A 6,164-nucleotide genomic window follows, 5' to 3' on the forward strand; every position below is an offset into this window, starting at 1 on the left:
TCAGACTCTGCTTTCGATATTTATAATATAACCTCCCCACGCTTGCCCATCCCTTCACCTTCCATTTACCCAATAAATACTGAGTGTCTTCCGTGTGTCTCTGAGCCCCTGAGACCCTGACTCTGTGCTACGTAGGACTCACAGTCCAGGGGCATCCACACATGAATATGGGCTCCCCATCTGCGCTGCGGGAAATCCACTCACCTGCCAGGGCTTGTAAGCATGGGGTTAGCACAGAAACCACCTTGCAGTGTGCACAGCAGCCTAGAGATGCTAAACCCACGGTGACTAAGAATATTAAAATGTCAGAGACTGGTAATAGACCACAGGATGTTGCAGGGAAAAAAAAAAAAGCCCTTCTGCTCAGTTATCGTTGGAGATCCATGCATTATCTAGCGTTTACAAGGAGGCCATTTGTAACTTTTGAAGTCACGATGGAAACGGAAAGGAAATTTGGGCGCCAGACTCTTCACTCCAAAACACTTCCTTCTAAGCCCACGCCTGGGAGTCTGAACATTTTATGACAGATGATTTGGCCCTATAACATGGGGTAGGCGGAGAAAGGTTAGGAAGGTGGTGGGTCGGCAGGCTGCTCATTCGAGAACTGGTTCTCAGGTCTTCTCACCTGGACCCCCGGGGCTACCTCCCTCCCCACCCCCCCGAAGATGGTAGGACACCGTACCTACCATCACAGTGTGTGCAGAATTTAGAAGACGTATCCGAGCGAGCTAGACCTGTCAGGTGTCTAATTACTCTTTGTTTTTAGGAGAGGAGACAGCGTGGAAGGAACATGAGCAGCAAAGTCATGAGCGTTTGGAGTCAAATCCATCTTTGGGACTTTGGTAGGTTAATTAATCTCTCTGGGTCTTGGCTTCTCTCACTTTGAAATGGACTGGTAATGGGGCTACGTGTATGTGCGTGTCTATGCATCCAAATGTCTATACACATAAATACGTATAAAATATGAATATGTATCTACACATATACACATACCTTTAGGCAAAATACATATTCACGTATGTTTATGTAAATATATGTAAATGTGCATATACAAACATACACACGCACACACAAACATAGCCTAGCATGGTGCCTGATGTCTGGTGCTAACCAGGAGGGTCCCCACCAGTGGAGAAAGGGAAGGTGGCCACTGATGTGTCAGGTCTGCAGCCCTGCTAGGGAGCCCATCCTGTTTCACTGGGACACTGTGAAGGACCTGGTCCGACTGCAGAGTTGTGGTTAGTACCCTTTGTGCGGCTGGGAGGGTGCTGACCTATGGTAGCTGTGTCAGGTTCCATGAGATTTGAAGAATACTAGTTGTGGGGTCTTGAACCATTCTCCAAAAGCAATCTTTCATAGCTTAGCTATTAGAATTCAGGCACCAAATCGTCTCCCCAGATGCCATCTAACTGGGTACCAAGATAGAAGAGGACATCAGACAGTTGACAAAAGATGCTGTCCCAGGTCAGAGAAAGGGCTCCCTGCTGGCTAAAGTCCCCCCAGCCCCAGAACCATGCCAGCCCCAGGCCAGCCCTGACCATCTCTGTCCCAGTCTCTCAATCATGGGCCGAGAGCCAAGAGGTCAGAGGCACAAAGCTGGGATTCTTGGTTACCTTCTCCCTGTGGCTTTTTAAAATGTCTAGACTTGAGTTTTTGTCTTGAAATTAATGTAAATCTGTCCATTGGAAACCCTATTGTCCATTTCTGAGATCCAACTAAGATGGTCCAGGAGTAGCTTCAGTGGGGAGGCTACTGGGACACCTCCTAACCAAAGCCAACCATTCTGAGCAGGTGTTCCAAACCCAGCCAACCTCTGGGATCGTCTAAGATGCACATTAAAATGCTGATTTCCAGGCTGACCCACGGGGATGTCTGGAATGGTATGTGATGGGGCGGGAGGAAGCTGTAGTTTGACCTGCTTGGGTAGGGCTTCTGAAGAATGGCTGTCTCTGGGAACTACAGCTCTACAGTGGGACCAGATCCTTCACAGTGTCCCAGTGAAACAGGGTGGGCTCCCAAGCAGGGCTGCGGACCTGACTCATCAGTGGCCACGTTCCCTTTCTCCACGGATGGGGACCCTCCTCCCTGGGCTTGACATCACTTTCATCCTAAATCCCCCTGCCCTTTCCTCTTGCTTCTGACAAGGGAGGAGGCAGAGGAAGAAGAGCCAAGACCGGCTGAGTGCCCAGGAGAGGCCAGGTCCTGGGCTAAGGGCCCCACTTACTTTATCCCATTTAATCCTCAAAGTACCCCAATACTTAGTGGCATTTTGGGATAAGGAAGCCGAGGGTGAGGGAGTCAAAGTAGCTGGTTTTCACGGGCACACGTGAATCTGAATCTGGGATTGTATGGCCCCCAAAAGCAGGCTCTTCCTCCTAGACACTACGAATGACAGAGAACTTTCATTTCAAATTAGGTCTTCTGTCTGCTCTGCGAAGAAGGGGTCAGGACACCGAACAGGAAGATTAAGCAATAAGATCTTGTATTAAGTCAGATGGACAATGACTTGCTCACCTCGCTGCAGTCTCATACTTATCCTCTGAGGTTGATATTATTATTTCCTCCCTTTTACAGGTGGCCAAGGACTCCAGAAGTTGAGTAATTTACCAAAGCTGGCATATGGTGGACCAGGTGGTCTGGCTCTGGAGCCTATGATCTCAGTCACTGTGCTGCCCCTTAACTAAAATGGTGGCCTCCAAGGTGAAGAGACAGAGGGGTTTAATGGCACTCAAGAGAAAGAATTATCAGGATTCAGTGGCTGGTGAGATGGGGTTGGTGAGAGAGAGGAAGGAGCCAAAGGTGACAGCTAGGTTCTGAGTGGGTGACCCATGGACCCAACCTCCTTCATCTGTAAGACGAGATAAGGATGGGGAGATGGTTCGCAGAGGGAGAGGGAGAAGATAAATTAAGTCTGGGGTATACTGACTTTGATATGTCTGTGAGATCACCAAGCCAAATTTGTGTGTATTCAGGAAAGAATCATAATTCATCCATCCATTTAAAAATATTTATTCAGTGCTTAATTTGACAATGTTGTGGGTCAGGCCCTGGTCACACATGGACTGGGCGGTCCCGCATCACTTGCGGGCTAAAGCCTCCCGCTCCCGAGGAACAGATCCTCATCTTGCCACGTTTATTTCTGAGACCTTCTCCGGTATCTTGTTCCATCCTTCAAAAATTTCCACTCACATCAATCACCAGTTATCGATCACCGATGACAGAGTCTGTGGCTAGAATGACATTTCCGCGACTCAAACCCACAGATGGCTGACTGCCATTGTGTGGCAGGGAACTTCGTGCTAACTCAGGGTTTCTGCGTCATGGGGGAGAAGTCAGGAAAGACTTGGAAATTCTTGTCTTTTTGCCCATCTTTTCCTCCTGCCGAGCCCAGTGCCAGAGATGAGAAAGGCAGGGGTGCCGGTGTTTCTGGGGCTGTCGGGTTGGGGAGGAGAGGGAGCCACAGCTCTGACATAGGGAAGGAGGGGGCTGCTTTGCAAAGAGAGGGTTATGATGCATTGAGGCGGATGAAGGAAATTTGCAAACCCACTGAGCTGGGATCCTATGGTGCTGCGGGGGTTGCCTATCCTGGTGTGGCGAGGTGGAAGCCACACCCGTGGGCTGTGTGATGTGGGCGGGTCACTTTACCTCTCTGAGCCTCATTTTTCCATCTGACACCTGCTCTGTAGGAATCTTAAGGGGACTGCACAGGAAACCGGTGCAAAGCATTTGGCATGTGGTAGAGCCTCTCCTTCTGTCCATCACTTAGGGGGTCTTGATCTGCAACAGCTTCCCATTTCAGTGATGCTTGGAAGCCCCTCGACCTTCTCTGTAAGTTTCTATGTGTGTGTTTGTAAGGGACTTTTAATATTTTTGTATAGGTATGATAAATATATGTAAAACTATATATATGCATATATTTGTATTTTTTTAAAGATTTTTTTTACTTATTTGACAGAGGCAGACACAGAGAGAGAGGGAACACAAGCAAGGGGAGTGGGAGAGGGAGAAGCAGACTTCCCGATGAGCAGGGAGCCCAATTCGGTACTTGATCCCAGGACCTTGGAATCATGATCCGAGCCGCAGACAGATGCCTAACGACTGAGCCACCCAAGCGCCCGTGGATGTTTTAGATTAATATTCCTCAAAGGAAAAGGAATGAGATTTGCATTGGTGAGGTTTTCTTTGTATAAATGTACAGCGTAGTTCTATTCTTCAATATGTTACATTTCAGAAAAAGAACTATCGGAAAAGTTTTCTTAAAATTATCCATACTCCCTAGACATGAACACATGTCACTGTATCTTTCTCTTTCTCTATACATACTCACAGACAGTCATTTCCCACGGTGGCATCATTGTCTAGCCACTGTTTTGTTTTGTGCTTTTTGCATTTTAACTCATTTCACAAGTGCCCGTGTGTGTGTGTGTGTGTGTGTGTGTGTGTGAGAGAGAGAGAGAGAGAGAGAGAGAGAGAGACTTTTAATGCCTTTGTGTAGAGAAGATCTGAGTATTTCATAACACTCTGTTGCATTGATATTCAACTAGTTAAGAAAACCCTCCTCAGTGCTGAACGTTTCAGTCTTTGCCTGTGATCTTTGGTGGATAAGATAAGATCTGGGGATAAGCCCTTCCAGCGATAATGCCTGCATCCTGCTGGGGACGGAGAGAGATCTCTTTTCATAAGTGAGGGCTCATTCTCTCATTTTGAGCCCCTGCTAGCAGATTAGGGTTTCATTTCGGAACTCAGGCTATTTTTTCCATTCTAGACCACATGGGTAGAATTTTCCCATTTGTATAAGTACCGCGCGCTAACCGATTGCGCCACTGGAGCTCCGAATTTTCCCATTTGAGAAGCAGGAGTAACTATCCCACTGGCTGTTCCTTACACAAGTAAAGAGGAGATTTAATACATTTATGTAAAGGCAGAATGTTTAAAGGAGTGTACAGCTGAAAGCAATGAAAATAGGCACCGACCTGCCCTGGGTAACATGTCAGTGTCAGGGGCTGTTTTAAGCTGGTTGTGTCCCCACAACAACCTGACGAGTTAGTTATAATTCTTAATCCCTGTTTGGCAGAAGAGGGAGCTCAAGTCAGAGAGGGTAACTGACGTGGCCAAGTTCACACAACCAGGAAGCGACTTGAACCTGGTTGTCCAAGAGCTCAGGTCTAGGTTAAAATTCCCAGTCCTTGCCCCTGCTCTGCCAGAAACTCCCCTTTCTGGGGTCACCAAAGCTGCCCAAGACTCCTGATCTTTCTGAGGCTTTGACATCCCAGTTTCTCTTTGATGCTCTGAGACACCCCAGTTTGCTCCTGATACCCTTCCTCTGTACCCAAGATACCCATTCATTTATTTAACCTATAGTTATGGAACAACTCTTTGCCAAGCACTGTGCTGAATGAAGAATTGGCTTCTGTTTCTGTCACTTACAGGTATTATGTTTAGTTCACAGATATGAATGTGGAGGACAAGGAGAGTACAGGTGAGCCTAAACTAAGAGCCCTTTGCCAGAATCAGAGGAGCTAGGAAATATAGCCTTGTCTGAACTCTTTCCATGGCACTTCACTTGGGTGGGGGGGGGGATTGTCATAACTTGTCTGTATTCTGCTCAGACCAGAAGGTACGTGAGTGTACTGTGCTATCTCATGAAGGGAGCACTACCAACCTCCTCGGTAAGATTGAGTAATTTGCTGCTACTCCTGACTTTGAAGGAAGTAAACCCCAGTCATGACAGAAATACTCTTTGGGGACCAAGGAAACATGGGCTCAAATCCTCGCTTTGTTGCTTCTGGGTAGACGAACTTGATTAACTTTGTGAGCCTCCATGTCCTTCTCTGTGAAATGAGGATAATTATAATGATAACTAGCACTTGTGTTGGTCGTGAAGCTTCATTGAGATGATGCACCTAAACACTGAGCTCTATGTGCCTGGTCTAGAGTAAGTGCACCGTTGATGATGGTGTTGATGGTGATGGAGACCAAGGCATAGCTGTTCATGTTGTCAGGTGCACTATGGGCACCCAGGTGGCTAATACTAAGTAATTTTATTCAACAAGCCAGCCTGCTTAGTTTCCTAGTGACTGTAATTTATGGCTGTGCAGGGGATGATGGTGTGTGCTCTGGGGTGGGTGAATGGTCAATGGTGGGTACCTTCATGTTCTCCATGT

Source organism: Lutra lutra, chromosome 16 (genome assembly GCF_902655055.1).
Source record: "Lutra lutra chromosome 16, mLutLut1.2, whole genome shotgun sequence".
NCBI lineage: Eukaryota > Metazoa > Chordata > Mammalia > Carnivora > Mustelidae > Lutra > Lutra lutra.